The sequence below is a fragment of the Schistocerca americana genome, chromosome 8 (genome assembly GCF_021461395.2).
Source record: "Schistocerca americana isolate TAMUIC-IGC-003095 chromosome 8, iqSchAmer2.1, whole genome shotgun sequence".
In the NCBI taxonomy this organism is placed as follows: Eukaryota; Metazoa; Arthropoda; class Insecta; order Orthoptera; family Acrididae; genus Schistocerca; species Schistocerca americana.
The window spans coordinates 153477655-153495584 of NC_060126.1; the positions used below are offsets into that span (position 1 = coordinate 153477655).

Sequence of the window (17930 nt, forward strand, 5' to 3'; positions counted from 1 at the left end):
TATCATGAGAAATTCTGACCTTTCATTATTCCGGGGTTTCCACATGCCTGTTTGCATCTCCACACACCCTTACCCATAGTAATTTCATACTTCCTCACCCCTCGCTCAATACCATGAAATAATTGTTGAGATTGATCTAACCTAGCAATTATGACTTACTCTGCCTCTTCTATTCCAAGTCAAGGCTCCAGTCTACCCCTTCTCTTCATGATACAATCCTAACCACCTCATAACACCTAAATCTCATGAAATGATCCTTCTCATTACTTATCACAACCTCTTTATCAAATCACTCCTCTACAGTGCCATCTGCATTGATATCATTCATGCAGAAATTGTTACAGATTGCGAAAGCCCCACACATTAACAAATTAAACTCAGCTTTTTTATTTCTACCAATATTTTATTTATGTGGTCAACTTTTCCCCACAGCTTCACCCACATACGCATTTGACACATATATTGAAAAGTCTCCTCGTTCACCCTCTGTGTCAAACTCTCTTTCTGCTCCCCGCCTCCCATCTCTCTGTCCAACACATCCTCCACCTCTATTTGTCGATCACCTCCTCCCTGACACTCTGTCTCTTTTTCTCATACCCCATCTCTTTAGACCATATCCTCCACCCCTCACTCTGATAATATCTTCCTCCTCCTCCCTCTGTCCATATTCTTATCCTCCTCTCTCTGTCCATGTAGACCCACCCCCTCTTCCTTTTCCACCTGCCCACTACCACATGGCACATTATACCAGTCTCTTGCATCTCCTCCACCTCCCCCATCTCTCTGTCCATCTCCTCCTCCCCCTCTCTCCACCATCTCTCTCTCCCCTCTCACTAGACATCTTCTCTGCCCTTCTCTCTCTGTCCATCCCTTCCTCCCCACTCTCCCTGTCGATCTCATTCTCCTCCTCGCATTGTGATAATCCACTCCTCCTCCTCCTCCTCCTCCTCCTCCTCCTCTCTATGTCCATCCCCTTCTCCACACACTCTCTGTACACCTTCTCACCTCTCTCCCTATCCATTTTTTCTGCCCCACTCTCTCTCTTTTCATACCATACTCCCTCTCTCTCTGTACATCCCCTCCCCTCCCTCTCTCTGTCCATCTCCTCTCCCACTTTTCTCTGTCCCATTTTCCATCTCTCCTCCCTGTCTCGTTTCTGCCATGTCAAGTTACACATATAGCCACTGAAAGGAATGCCAAAAGTACCCACATAATATGCTTGTCATGGTGGCAGACTACATGTCAGCAGTAGGAAACACATTTGCCCATATTTCTACCCCTATGTATGCTATGAAGTTCTAACCTCCAAGGTGCTCATTCTCAATAGCAAGGAGTATGTGTACTATGTTTGGTTGAAATCGGTCCAGTGGTGGAGGAGAAGCTCCTGGTCATATGCACATGTGTGCATGTGCACAAGCACACACATACATACACACACACACACAAATGGCTCTGAGCACTATGGGACTTAACTTCTGAGGTCATCAGTCCCCAAGAACTTAGAACTACTTAAGCCTAACTAACCTAAGGACATCACACACATCCATGCCCGAGGCAGGATTCGAACCTGCAACTGTAGTGGTCACGAGATTACAGACTGTAGCACCTAGAACCGCTCGGCCACTCTGGCCAGCTTCACACACACACACACACACACACACACACACACACACACACACACACACACACATACACATCCCCTCCCTTTTCCACCTATTCACTACCCTTTTACACCTTCCACCTGTCTACTGCATGTCCCTCCCCTCCCCCTCTCTCTGTCCATCTTCTGCTCCAGCCTCTCTCTAATCATCTCCTCCTCCCCCTCCCTCTCTGACCTTTTCCTCATACCTCTATTTCCACATCCACCTCCTCCTCCCCACATCCACTATCCATCTCCTCCAGCCCCCTCTCCCTATCCCTCTCTTTCTCCCCACTCTGCCTATCCATCTCATACTGCTACACCTCTCTCTGTGCTTCCTCTCCTCCTCCCTCTCTGTCTCCATCCTTTCCAGCTCCCTCTCTCCCTTTCCAGTCCCTCCTGCCCCCTCCCTCTGTCCATCCCTTTCTCTATCTGTCTCAACCATCCACCAGCCATACCCATCTGTATCTATGATCCTAGTAAAATAGGTCTACAGAGCAGACTGATACTACTCCAACACAACACACCCGCTGTGCAGGCAACCTACTAGTCAGGGGTTGAGAAGCACATTTTTTTCCCATGACCCCATTCCTATTGGAGCTAGGAGGTGTAAATAATAAAATACAAAATAATTTAAGGAACAAGTGACCATGGGACTACAGTTCATAGCACTTCAAGATTATAGTTGAGTCAATCAGTAACATGTTGTGCACTAAATAGAATCAGCTTGGACAGAAAGCTGCAATTGGACTATCAATCAATCATGCTCAGAAAAGCTTAGAAATCTACTCTCTGAAATAATATTAGAATATAAAGTCAGATCATAACACAACAAATGCTGAAATGATCACAGAGAGTAAGGCATACGATTGGCAGATATCATCACATTAAAGCTACGGTCGCAGGTTCGAATCCTGCCTCGGGCATGGATGTGTGTGATGTCCTTAGGTTGGTTAGGTTTAAGTAGTTCCAAGTTCTAGGGGACTAATGACCACAGCAGTTGAGTCCCATAGTGCTCAGAGCCATTTGAACCATTTTGAACCATCACATTAAAGAATAACAGGCAGCTACACCTGATGAGGCGCATCCAAACAAGAAGAGACAAACTTGTAGGGCACATTCTATGGCACAAGAACATCATTGGAACAATAGCAGAAAGAGCTATTGAGGGAAGGAATCGGCAGGGGCGATTAAGGGTATCATACATGCAACAGATCATGAATGACATTGGATGTAACACATATGTGGAAATGAAGAGGAAAGCAAACACAAGAGAAGAATGTCGCTCTGCTGCAAACCAACTTCAGGGTTGAACACACACACACACACACACACACACACACACACACACACATACACACACAAAAAAGAAGAAGAAGAAACTGCTGAGACATTTCACTGCAAGACTCAGTAAAGAGCATGCCATGACTCACAACCTGCATTTCTCTCAAGACTGCAGATGTAACACTCTTGTACAGTTGGCTTTCATCAGGAACCACGAAACACCTCAGCTCAGCCCTCCAACGAGCTATCGCTTGACACCACTAATATCACAAATGGCGGTAGTTTGGGGTCAGTGGAATGCACGCTACAGAGCGTCTAGCTCAGTGCTGTCCTTGGAATAACCGATTTGTAATAGCTCTTTGTGTTACTGTGGCACTAACTGGTGCTCGAACTGCTGTTACAGACGCAGTATGATGCGACACTGCCATATGTCGAACACGACGGCCTTCCCTCTCGGTAGTGGCACATGGCAGTCTGGAGCCCGGTCTTCCTGCGACCGTACCTTCTTGTAACTACCGTTGCCGGTAGTTATGCACAGTGGCTACATTCCTGCCAAGCCTTTCTGCAGAATAATGGAAGCAACATCCAGCTTCTCGTAGCCCTATTACAAGACCTCGCTCAAACACAGTGAGCTGTTGATAGTGGCGTCTCCTTCGTCTTAGAAGCATTCTTGAGTAACGTCAGCTCACTACGTCAAATCCCAAGGGTAGCCGATGCTCACGACTAATACAGATCGCATTTAAAGCAAACATTATTTGCTACCAGCGCTATTGGCACGAAATTTCAACGGTTGTTATCTTTCAGATGTAGATACACTCCTCCCCTCTCCTTCGCTTATCTCGCACAACTCCTTCTTGGTGTCGGTATTTTAATATTTCAGGGGCTTCAAATTTGATGTTTCTTTTGCGTGTGTGCGAAGGCAAATTTTCGAGCAAATCCGCATCAAAATGGCTATGCAAGACACGTGGTCTACTTGGATTCTTGGTTGCGGAAAACATGGGGACATGCTTATATGTTTGTGAGCAGTGTGCTGTAATGATGATAACATCGGAAGTTCACTGAGGCTTTTTGCGGATGATGCTGTAGTATATCGAGAGGTTGTAACAATGGAAAATTGTACCGAAATGCAGGAGGATCTGCAACGAATTGACGCATGGTGCAGGGAATGGCAATTGAATCTCAATGTAGACAAGTGTAATGTGCTGCGAATAGATAGAAAGAAAGATACTTTATCATTTAGCTACAATATAGCAGGTCAGCAACTGGAAGCAGTTAATTCCATAAATTATCTGGGAGTAGGCATTAGGAGTGATTTAAAATGGAGTGACCATATAAAGTTGATCGTCGGTAAAGCAGGTGCCAGACTGAAATTCATTGGAAGAATCCTAAGGAAATGCAGTCCAAAAACAAAGGAAGTAGGTTACAGTACACTTCTTCGCTCACTGCTTGAATACTGCTCACCGGTGGTATGGGCTTTTGTTGAAGTTTCGAGAACATACCTTCACCGAGGAGTCAAGCAGTATATCGCTCCCTCCTACGTATATCCCGCGAAGAGACCATGAGAATAAAATCAGAGAGATTAGAGCCCACACAGAGACATACAGACAATCTTTCTTTCCAGGAACAATACGAGACTGGAGTAGAAGGGAGAACCGATAGAGGTACTCAAAGTACCCTCCGCCACACATCATCAGGTGGCTTGCGGAGTATGGATGTAGATGTAGATGCAGTTGACAGGAGTATAGTTGGACGAAGGGTCAAAAGATGTGAAGCGTCATGAGGTGCAGAAACTGAGCTGCATGATCGCCAAGTTAGGGAAATCTTTGTCACAGCCACTGCTCTCAGAATGGTGAATCGATCTATTTGGGACACTTAAGATTACTCCAAACTGGCCACTCTTTGAAGATGATAAGAGCCTGATCTACGCAATAAAAACATGGCTAACAGTACAGGACAAGAGCTTTTGCCAACAGGGAGTACCTGCTCCTAAACGACGCTGGCGTTAGGCATTAGGACGCGATGGTGATTATCTAGAGAAATAGTACTTGTAAGACTGGGCAAGGTGGCGCACTGGCTAGCACCATGGACTCGCATTCAGGAGGAAAACGGCTCAAATCCGCGTCCAGCCATCCAGATATAGGGTTTCTATGATTTCCCTAAATCACTGTGGCAAAAGCGGGTTGGTTCCTTTCGAAAAGGCGCGGCCGAATGACCGAATTCCTTCCCACCCTTGACATAATCCGTGCTTGTGCTTCGACTCTAATGACTTCTATGTCTAGAGGACATTAAACCTAATCTTCCTTCCTTCCTTCCTTCCTTCCTTCATTCATTCCTTCCTTAGCGGTGTAAATGAAGTTTTGGTTGATTGTCTCACCAAATTCAAACTCATAAGAATACATGTGTTTTGAAAAAAATAAATGTCGTACATTACTTAGTGAATTACTGACGTAATATACATCTAATGCACAGATTGTTGATCAAAGAATTTTGTTTTGCCATTTATCTAGATGAAACTCCTTTTCTTCTACTTATTTAACCAAACCTTCTTATTTACACATGGCCAATCTCAATGAAACACTTTGCTCAGTCTTCTGCTACTTATCTAGCTAAAACGGTTTTGCTTCAACTAATATTCTTGATCAAATACGGAAAAAGACTAATCTCATGGAAACACTGATGCACTGGAATCGTAGTAAAGGGTGGAACGCATTGTGTGACATACACAATACACATTTGTTGTAGATATCAGGTTACTGAAGACCATGCATATTGGTACTACATGTCCACAACAAGGATCAGAAACTGTCAAGGTATTACGCATGTAAGTAACCAGAATGTCCCATGAACCCAACCAGATAGCCATGCATGTTAAAGCACACCTTCTTCGATGGGGAGGCGTGTAGCCCAGGATAGAATCTGCCTATTGGATTAATGGCGAGGGTCAGTGTGTCGCACAGCCTGGGCATGGTTCTCCACACCCCACCAGGTGAACACGGTACTGATAGGCTATTAAAGTCTCATTTACACGATTCGCGACTATTTACAAAACTTTCTCACTTACCTATAGCACACACGCTAAGTGTTGGGGCGCACACACTCTGCCCCGAGGAATAACACAATGGCGACAGGAAGGGCATCTAGACACGCCTCAAATTAACTGCGTCAAATCCGTTAAAAAAAGGAATATACCCAGTTAGTGCAGTGGACAGCGTTTTGAGAAGGAATACTCATGTTTGATTCCAGGTATAGGTATCAATATTTTCATTTTATAATTTTGATCTTCCCACTAAAGTTGTCATGTACACTGTCTCTTACCAAAAAGCATGGTATAACTACAGTTTTTTAACGATGACATAACAATTATTGGTCAGACATGGCAAGAAATATTAATGAAAAGTAATAATCAGTTAAAAATAAATTACCTGTAATAGGACAGAAATAACTAGAAAACGTATCGATGTGGAGATGTTAAAAGTAATTGTATGTCCTAAATTCGAGAAGAGCAGCCAGTTGTAACGCGTTACATACATTTTCAGTGACAGCATATCTTCCACAAAACGTAGATAATCTTCATAACATATTGTCAAAGTTACCCCTCTCCACCGCAAAGCACACACAGTCCTAATGTAACCACCCACTGTTCTCAAATTCAACGTGCAATAGCCACTTACAGGCAGCTGAAGGCAGCAATAACAGGGAGGATATATTAAGCGTGTCGTACACATGTGGATAACAGTGCAATCATTGTCGTAATCCGGAAATGAAGCAAGGAATCGCGTTTCGTGGCCGCGAGCGCGAATTTTGGCTCACCTGTACGTAACTCGTCTGCCTCAGCAGAGTGGTCAGCACGGCTGACTGCCATGCGGAGGACCCAGCTTCGATTCCCTGTACTGACAGGGGTTTCTCCTTGGTGGAGGACTGGTACAACGTGCGTTAAGCCTCGTAAGACCAATTGAGAAACTACTTGACAGATTAGCGGCAGTTTCAAGGTCAAGAAATCCGACAACGAGCGGGAGAGCGGTTGCTGACAACATGCTGCTCCATACCACATCTGACTGATGACCATAGATGTTAAGTCCCATAGTGCTCAGAGCCATTTGAACCATACCACATCTAATGAACCCAAAGGCAGAGAAGTACACGTCGGTCGGTCGAGGCTAAACACAGAACTATATACAGACACACAGTTCGAACTCTGTCAGATGCTGGTACTACTATATACGTACTTGAAGCACCCACGGCCAGATGGCAACTTTACTTTGTACACATGTATGAAGTTACATTGGCAACCAATCATGTTTTCTGGGTGCTTTATCTTTTTTTTGTTTCAAGTATGATATATACACACGCACACATCCTGACAAAAAACATGAGGCAGGCATTCAGAAGACATCGTCGGTTGGCAATGTAACTTAGTGGCGGGTATGTAAATGGCTACAGATTTGTAATTTTTTATAAGAGGTAGATTGGTTGGTTTGTTGATTTGGGAGAGGGGACCAAACAGTGAGGTCATCAGTCCCATTGGATTAGGGAATAGGGGGTAGGGAGTCAGCCGTATCGGTTCAAAGGAACCATCTTAGCGTTTGCCTGAAGCGATTGAGGGAAATCACAGAAACCCTGAATCAGGATTACTGGACGCGGGTTTGAACGATCGCCCTCCCCAGCTTTGTCTGCCATCCGGGAACAGGTAATGGAACCCCATCAACATTCTGTCAACCCGCACAACTGGTCAGAGACTAGCAGCAGCCATACTAGGTAATTTCCATCCAATGTGTAGGCTGTTGTTAACACTACAACCCAAATATCTGTACTTAGTTTGGTTCCGTGAGTGAAAGCATAGACTTGTGATAAATGGCGTCACGTTATTTTCTGTGAAGAATCGGGGTTCTGCAGTATCCCGATGACTATCATTGGCAAGTATGGTGACGACGTAGGAGAGGTCGCATTCTTCCCATGTTTTCAAGAGACACATCGGTTTCACTCCTAGGATCACGATGTGGGGAGCCCTCAGGTATGACTTCTGGTGAGAGCTGGTAGAGATTAGGGGAACTCGAGCGATAGAATGGTACGTCACGGAGGTAGCGCATCCCCACATCCTGACTGCATCGTGCTGCCATTTACAGCATGACAATGTTGGTCTGCACATGCCACTTATGTCTATGAACTGGTTCTGCAGTAGCCACCAGCAGCCCCAGATCTCTCAACATAACATATGTGGGCCAGGTTGAACATCAACTCACTCACCTGCCAGTATTCAGTATGTCAAGAAGCACTTATGACAGTAGTGGGCAAGATTCCTCACGAGACTACGCAAAGGTTTTATGATCCACTTTCCGAAACGAATCAGTGAATGCATCCAGCTCAGAGGGAGTGTCGCATCATACTGATAAGTGAGCTCAGAGTACTGAAATGTTTGTAAATTTCTATTGATTGTATTATCACCGAGACAACGGCCTTGCCGCAGTGGATATTCCGGTTCCCGTCAGAGCACTGAAGTTAAGCGCTGTCGGGCATGGCCGGTACTTGAATGTGTGACCATCCGGGCCACCATGCACTGTTGCCATTTTTCGGGCTGCACTCAGCCTCATGATGCCAATTGAGGAGCTACTCGACCGAACAGTAGCGGCCCCGGTCAAAGAAAACCATCATAACTACCGGGAGAGCGGTGTGCTGACCACACGCCCCTCCTATCCGCATCCTCATCTGAGGATGACACGGCGGTCGGACGGTCCCGATGGGCCACTTGTGGCCTGCAGACGGAGTGCTTTTTTATTATCACTGAAATAACAGCACATATTCTCTCAAAACATGAAGCTTCATTTTGGTTTCTCCTCTCCTTCTGCATTCTTCACTTCTTTGTCAGTTGGTGTATACTGAAACACATGGTGATTCGAATGGTGTTGATAAAATCGTTTTCTGGAAATGAAATACGTTGAAATCTCCTGATGGATTAAATCTGTGTGCCACACTGAGACTCGATATCAGCACCTTTGCCTTGTGTGGGCAACTGCTTTACCAACTGAGCTATCCGAACCCGACTCAGTCCCAGGTTCGAGGCCCAGTGTCACACACAATTTTGATCTGGAAGGAATTTTCATATAAGCTCACACTCCGCTGCAGAGTGATAATTCATTCTGGGTGTAACTGTCGCCAGATAAACAAAGTAAGAGCCTACGGAATATCAGACCAGCTGTGTGGCTGGATTGAAGAGTTTTTAGCAAACAGAACACAGCATGTTGTTATCAATGGAGAGATGTCTACAGACGTTAAGGTAACCTCTGGCGTGCCACAGGGGAGTGTTATGGGACCATTGCTTTTCACAATATATATAAATGACCTAGTAGATAGTGTCGGAAGTTCCATGCAGCTTTTCGCGGATGATGCTGTAGTATACAGAGAAGTTGCAGCATTAGAAAATTGTAGCGAAATGCAGGAAGATCTGCAGCGGATAGGCACTTGGTGCAGGGAGTGGCAACTGACCCTTAACATAGACAAATGTAATGTATTGCGAATACATAGAAAGAAGGATCCATTATTGTATGATTATATGATAGCGGAACAAACACTGGTAGCAGTTACTTCTGTAAAATATCTGGGAGTATGCGTGCGGAACGATTTGAAGTGGAATGATCATATAAAATTAATTGTTGGTAAGGCGGGTACCAGGTTGAGATTCATTGGGAGAGTCCTTAGAAAATGTAGTCCATCAACAAAGAAGGTGGGTTACAAAACACTCGTTTGACCTATACTTGAGTATTGCTCATCAGTGTGGGATCCGTACCAGATCGGGTTGACGGAGGAGATAGAGAAGATCCAAAGAAGAGCGGCGCGTTTCGTCACAGGGTTATTTGGTAAGCGTGATAGCGTTACGAAGATGTTTAGCAAACTCAAGTGGCAGACTCTGCAAGACAGGCGCTCTGCATCGCGGTGTAGCTTGCTGTCCAGGTTTCGAGAGGGTGCGTTTCTGGATGAGGTATCGAATATCTTGATTCCCCCTACTTATACATCCCGAGGAGATCACGAATGTAAAATTAGAGAGATTCGAGCGCGCACGGAGGCTTTCCGGCAGTCGTTCTTCCCGCGAACCATACACGACTAGAACAGAAAAAGGAGGTAATGACAGTGGCACGTAAAGTGTCCTCCTCCACACACCGTTGTGTGGCTTGCGGAGTATAAATGTAGATGTAGATATATTTAGTATTCCCCAAATTACTCGAGTGTTTATCGGTACACAAGGCAAAAGGCAATAGGTGTGTGCCATAAAATATACTCAAGTGCACCATGTTTTATCCAGACCTGTATCTCGAGGGATTTGCATTTACAAATACCTGGTCAAGGGAGTGAATAAATTTCAAAGCAACAAGAACCATCTGAAATGAGTAATAGCGCAGGCTACATTAATAGACTGTAGGCTACTTGAAAACCCTAGGGGCTCCACTGCGCCCTTATCGTTACGTGTAACCGAAACACTCCGGAAAGAACGCCCATCCTGTAGATGCACGCAGCCGTGCTGAAGATTATCTAGCTATAGCGTGGCTATCTGTCGCTTAAAAGATTTTACACGTTTATCGTCCAACACTGTGCCTATTAGAGATCATTACTACTCGTGTTTCATAGGAACTGTGAAGAAATCTAGTAAAGCTGAAATGTGTCGTGTATACCAAGAGAACAATTTTCTACTCTGTCACCAGTTACAGTGTAGAAACTGATTGCGGTGATGGGAACGCATCCATTTTCAAGAGATTCTGAAAACTGCGATAAACATGACAGGAATATGGACAATGTACATACGAGGGCGTGCAGGAAGATAATGTCTTCGAGTTTTTTATGTGAAAATTCGGAAGACTATTCAAATAAAACAAACTTTATTGACATTCTACATCTTTATTCTTCATGTATACATACTGTATTACAGTATTAGCGACTCCTCTCCACACCTCCCCGGCCCCCTTCCTCCCACCTGGCTTCGTATTACGACCGGACGACTTGTCTGCCTAATGCAGAAATCTAGAGTTTAACATGGAATCTAAATTACATTTCACTTCTGGCGAAAGTCAACGTCATTGAGAGGTGAATGATCGGTCAAAAGAAGGTGAAAAGCACGTCATCCATCCGGGATTCCATACCGCGACCTTTCAGTTTTGACGCACGTGCGAGATCATCAGGTTCGACTTGGGTTATGCCGAAGTTTCACTCCTGTCTGGAGTTGCGGTTACTGTTCTGCTAAATGGCAATGGCATCACTTTCACAGCGGCTGCGTTATTTAATGGATCACAGTACAGCCGTTTTCAACGAAATATTTACAAATTATAAGGGGGGATCAAAAAGTTCCTTGTTCGTTGGCCGTACAGTCCAGAATCGGACTGCCGGTCAGGCAAAATCACCGTGAACATTGAGGCAACCATCCCACCAATGCACCTGGTTGAAGACACCCTGTTGGTGAAACACCATGTCCTGCTGTGAGCAGAAGTCCGTAACTGCCTGCTGGACGTACTCGTCGACCCTTCAAGGCCTTATTTAAGGGACCGAAGGCTTGAAAATCAGGGCTATTGTGCGGTTGCTCGAGTGTCTCCCATTTGAGTCGGCGTAACATCTGCGTTACGACATTTTCGACATGGGCCCCTTGTTCAGGAAGCGCGACGAGCATGGAACTTGGCACACCATTGTACAACAGTAGTTTTGGACGGACATGCTGTCTATTACAAATTCTTCATTCCCTTATGGACGTGTTCTGGTGTTCGTCCTTTGGCACTCAAGAAACAAATAACAAGGTGCTTATCCTGTTTGGACGCATCTGATGATAACGTCGCCACAGTTGAAGTTTCCACATTTACCGCATGCACGTCGAAAAGACACGAATGCCACACTAATCTCTAGCCTACACCTTGGTGCTTAAACATCCGCACCAGAGTTGCACTACAGTGCATATATGCTGTAGCAACACTCTCAAACGGAAACTTTTTTTTTTCTTTATTGTATTTCAATTCCCATCGGGGTGGGCTGGCAGCAGCATATGCGCTGCTCTTCTGCCGAAAGACACAGAACAAACAATAGAAGACATTTAAAAAAAGAACAAAGGAGAAAACATCGTGAACATAGACATAAAAAAGGAGAAACATCATGGAACACAATAGACAAAAAAGGGACGACTGTCTGTAGCGTATCAGGCGTAACAGTTTGGATAGCTGCTGTTATTTCTCGTTTCAAATCATCAATGGTGGCTGGGAGAGGTGGCCGAAACACCATATCCTTAACATACCCCCATAAGAAAAAATCGCAGGGGGTGAGATCAGGGCTTCTTGGAGGCCAGTGATGACGTTCTCTGTCACGGGCTGCCTGGCGGCCGATCCATCGCCTCGGGTAGTTGACGTTCAGGTAGTTACGGACAGATAAGTGCCAATGTGGTGGCGCTCCATCCTGCTGAAATATGAATTGTTGTGCTTCTTGTGCGAGCTGAGGGAACAGCCAATTCTCTAACATCTCCAGATACTGTAGTCCAGTTACAGTAGCACCTTCGAAGAAAAAGGGACCAAAAACTTTATTGGCTGAAATGGCGAACAAATGTACAACTAAATGAAACTTTATAGCTCCCTTAATTCGCCGACAGATAGTGCTTAGCTCTGCCTTTTGTCGTTGCAGAATTTTAAATTCCTAAAGTTGTGGTATTCTTTTTGAATCACCCTGTATTTAATTCTGCGAAGAGGTACAATATACAACGACATTATACACGTCTTCACGCAGCGCACTACGATCAGGTAGAAGGCGTTGCACGCGGAGAACTGGTGGCCAGGCTTAAGAACGACATACCAGGAGACGTTAAGTTTAAAAACGGTGTCGTAATACGGAGGGTATCAAAACATGCAACATAGTTCGTGATCTGTAATGTAACGCGTTTATAATTTTCAGGTGAATGAGAACGGAGAAAACACTACTGAGTCTGCAATTCGAGCAAGCCACAGGGTGGCTCACATCATTGCGACGAGTGACAAGCCGTTTTCGGTGGGACCACTCGTAAAATCGTGCATGGTAGCCGTTGCAGAATGTTTGTTTCCAAGGGAGGTGCAGGCAATTGAAGGGGTTTGCCTGTCGAAGCAAACAATGTCTCGTCGAATCCTGGACATGGCAGCGGATTTAGAGACACAGCTCAGGAAAAAGGCGGAGAGCTTTGTTGCATTTTCGCTAGTGCTTGACGAAAGCATCGACATATCCAACTGGGCTCAGCTTGCAGTTTTTGTGCGTGGTGTCGACATGGAGCAGCAAGTAACTGAAGAACTCTTGGATGTGGTACCATTCGATTACACCGCAACAGGACGTGACATTTTTGAAGCTGTTTGTGAATCAGTGAACAATATGAATTTGCCGTGGGATAAGCTCCATTCTGTAGCGACAGACGGTGCACCACAAATGATCGGGTGTCACCAAGGTTATGCCTCTTGTTTGAAAAATAAACTCAGGGACGATTTCGGAAAAGACATTTTGACTCTTCATTGTTTTATTCACCAAGAGGCACTGTGCGCTGAAACAGTAGAGCTAGGTGGCGTCATGAAAGATGTCGTTAAGTGTGTGAATTTTGTGCGGCGTCACGGTATGAATCATCGCCAATTCAAAGGATTCCTGAAAGATATGGAAGTGGAGTATGGGGATATACCTTACCACAGTACAGTTCGTTGGCTGAGTCGGGGAAAAGTTCTTGATGTTTTCTTTGTCATTCGTGAGGAAATAACCCTTTTTCTCGAAATGAAAGGGGAAGAAATGCGTTGTCTGAAAGATATAAAATGGATATCAGAGCTGGCGTTCCTAGCTGACATATCTATGCATCTGAATAATTTAAATCTGTCATTGCAGGGCAAAGGGCAGCTAATCGTTGACATGCACGACGAGATCAAAGCGTTCATGCAAAAGTTACGTTTATTTGAGAGGCATATGACTAATGGACATTTAACGTTCTTCAATCGTTTTGCTTCTTTAAAACTACCTGAAGGTACTACTTTCGGCGATTACCAAGCAAAGTTAAAGCAGCTCATCACGTCGTTTGAAACACTATTCCGAGACCTCACTAGTTTGGAAATGGAACTTAAGGTGCTCAGCACTCCTTTTTCAGTTTCCCCCGATGACTTGTCATCATCACTTCAATTGGAGATTATTGATTAGCAAAATTCAACTTTGTTGAAAGACAGGTGCTACAACACGTTCGATTTGTCATGATGGTATCGTTCATTACAGCAAAAAACATTTCCCAAGCTTCACGACAACGCCGCTCAGATCATGTGCGTGTTTGGATCTACGTATTGCTGTGAGCAGCTTTTCTCAGCAACGAAAAGAGTAAAAAGTAAGGAACGATCGTTTCTTCAGGATGCAACAATGAAGGCCATCCTCCGCATTAACGCTGCGAACACTTTGACGCCTGATATTTTCGATCTTGTAATGAAAAGAAAAGTCAAGCTACAGAGGCCCAATAAATTTAGTATGCAATTTCTTGTAAAACCGTTGTTTCTTATTTATTTCCTGAACATCGTATTTCCTGGTGTAGCATGTCACCACGTCTTAGCAGCAAAAGTATGATGTTGTCGATCTTGTAAGACGCAGCTGGCACATCAGAACGCTTGCCTTGCCGCCTGCCTCAGCCAGCCGTGCCACGTGCCGGCCCATTTGAATGGTCACAGCGAGCAACACGGCTCCCGGAGCAGGGAGCGCTCCGCGGCTCACAACGGAGCCCACGAGCTGGAACAGCCTGTGTCAGAATGTTGTCAAACTGCAACGGAATATTATCGGAGGAGGAGGAAAATGTATGGCAGAAGAAAAATAAATAGTTACAGAATGTAGCAACAGATGGAGCTGTAAGCATCATTATTTAATAGTGGTCGACTACAAATGACAAATGAATCATACAGCAATGCCTAAGGTGTACGAAAAAAATGGTTCAAATGGCTCTGAGCACTATGGGACTCAACTGCTGAGGTCATTAGTCCCCTAGAACTTAGAACTAGTTAAACCTAACTAACCTAAGGACATCACAAACATCCACGCCCGAGGCAGGATTCGAACCTGCGACCGTAGCGGTCTTGCGGTTCCAGACTGCAGCGCCTTTAACCGCACGGCCACTTCGGCCGGCTAAGGTGTACGTTTGACACTAAACAAACTGTACAGCTCAGTGTACATGGTTGATACTGTTAGTTACGTAAGCGCATCCACCACGGACGGGTCATATTCCATCGGATGAGAAAAATCAGTTTTTAATTGTCCTGAGGCCAAAAACCGCATAAAACCCTTCAATCACATAGGTTTTTAATTGTCCTGAGTCCAAAAACCGCATAAAAATCATCAATCAAAATCAAATCGGATTATCCACCATGGTACACAAAACACGTCCGAACACTGTTGCAGAAGCAACGAAAAAAGCATGCCAGAGTCAGAAGAACGCAAAATCCCCAACACTGGCTAAGTTTCACGAAAGCTCGAAATTTAGTGCGGACGTCAATGCGAGATGCTTTTAATAGTTTCCACAATGAAATATTGTCTCAGAATATAGTAGAAAACCCAAAGATACTCTGGTCGTATGTAAAGTACACCAGTGGCAAAAAGCAGTCAATACCGTCACTGCGCGATAGCGATGGAAATGTTACCGATGATGGTGCCACTAAAGCGGAGTTACTGAATACAGTTTTCCGTAATTCCTTCACGAAAGAAGACGAAGTAAATATTCTAGAATTCGAAACCAGAGCAGCTGTTAGCATGAGTGACATAAAAGTAGATATCTTAGGTGTTGCGAAACAACTCAAATCACTTAAGACAGGCAAGTCTTCCTGTCCAGATGGTATACCAATCAGGGTCCTTTCAGAATATGCAGACACAATGGCGCCTTTCTTAGCAATCATATACAACCGCTCACCTGACGAAAGGTCTGTTCCTATAGACTGTAAAGTAGCACAGGTCACACCAATCTTCAAGAAAGGAAATAGGAGTAACCCACTGAATTACAGACCCATATCACTGACCTCAATTAGCAGTAGGATTTTGGAGCATATACTGTACTCAAACATTATGAATCACCTTGAAGAAAATGACTTATTGACACATAACCAACATGGATTCAGAAAATATCGTTCTTGTGCAACAAAGCTAACTCTTTATTCCCATGAAGTAATGAGTGCAGAGTCTGGAACCGCGTGACCGCTACGGTCGCAGGTTCGAATCCTGCCTCGGGCATGGATGTGTGTGATGTCCTTAGGTTAGTTAGGTTTAAGTAGTTCTAAGTTCTAGGGGACTGATGACATTAGAAGTTAAGTCCCATAGTGCTCAGAGCCATTTGAACCATTTTTTAATGAGTGCTGTCGACAAGGGATCTCATATCGATTCCATATTCCTAGAATTCCAGAAGTCTTTTGATACCGTTCCTCACAAGCGACTATTAATCAGATTGCTTGCATATGGAGTATCGTCTTAGTTGTGTGACTGGATTCGTGATTTCCTCTCAGAGAGGTCACAGTTCATAGTGATAGACGGTAAATCATCGAGTAGAACAGAAGTGATATATGGCGTTCCGCTTGATAGTGTCATACGCCCTCCACTGTTTCTGATTGATATAAATGATCTAGGTGATAACCTGAGCAGCCCCCTTAGATTGTTTGCAGATGACGCTGTAGTTTACCGTCTAGTGAAATCTTCAGACCATCAATTCCAATTACAAAATGATCTAGAGAGAATTTATTTATGGTGCGAAAAGTGGCAATGAGCACAAAACAAAGAAAAGTGCGAGGTCAACCACACGGGTACGACAAGAAATCCGATAAATGTTGGGTATACGATAAATCGCACAAATCTAATGGCTGTCAATTCGACTAAATGCCTAGGAATTACAATTACGAGCTAACTTAAATTTGAAAGACCACATAGGTAATATTGTGGGGAAGGCGAAACAAAAACTGCGCTTTGTTGGCAGAACACTTCGAAGATGCGACAAACCCACTAAAGAGACAGCCAACATAAAGGCTAGACGCAAATTGAGACGCGTATAGCGCGTGTGGCGCGACGGAGCGCAGCGCGCGTTTTTGTAACTTCACAGGGTTCAAATGGGACCGCGCAAACTGCGACGCGACGCGACGCGACTGGGACGCGACGCGACTGGGACGGGACGCGCGCCAGTGCCAGGTCGCGCGGCGTTGTGGTTGAGGCACAGTTTCTCGCGCCGCGCGTCGCGCGTGCCTCCCTAGCACCATGGGAAATTTGAGGCGGGGAGCGGAAAAGTAGCCCAGCCATATGCTCACATCGGAACGGCGCATATGAGCAGTGGTAGTATTGCGCACACGATAAATTTTGCCTTATTGTGTACTAAATTTTATTGCCTTTGGGTAGTGTTTCGTTTTCGCCATTTAAACGCTCCGGCTTTCTTCGTTAGTACATTATACTTTTCTGTTATTTATATCTGTATAGTTTCGTTTTGTTTTTCTTCTGTCAAGAAAAATGCATACTTCAGTAACTGATGAACCATTGGCCGTTGGAATTGTATCACATGCCTCCGCGATGTTTTCAGATCGCAAGAAGGGACAGAGGGTAGTGAATAAGAAAGCAAGGAATATTATAAAATCATGTGATTAAGAATCAAGGTAGGAAAGTAAAACAAGGTTATCTTCTCGCTGCCTAGTATGCTGGCGTATCTGTGCGATCTGTTATAAAAATTTAGAAAGGGATGATCTCCACAGATGTGATCCCTTTGTGTTCCTAGTAAAAAGCGTCCAAGATCTGTAGTATAGATGTCTCACTGTGATTACTCTGATTTGGATGTAATAATGTAATACGACACACTGTACTACATGCATGTGAACATCACATTTCCACTGCAAGCTAGAAACAGTCGAAAAGCAGTCACAAATAACAATGTTTTAATTGGTTCACCGTGATGAGAAAAAGAATTTCAATTGTTGCATGCACATTATCAGCAGTAATAAACTAATTATACAACAGGCTACACAAATGAAGAAAATGAACTGTGCAGCTGGTCCCGGCGTAG

The 17930-nt window shown here is 44.5% G+C and overlaps 1 protein-coding gene across 1 annotated transcript in view; it reads right to left on the reverse strand.

Annotated features, from left to right (window-relative positions):
- LOC124545640 (trichoplein keratin filament-binding protein-like) overlaps positions 1-17930 on the reverse strand; it is a 110499-nt gene that overhangs the window by 61718 nt on the left and 30851 nt on the right. The gene's annotated exons all lie outside the window — the stretch shown is intronic.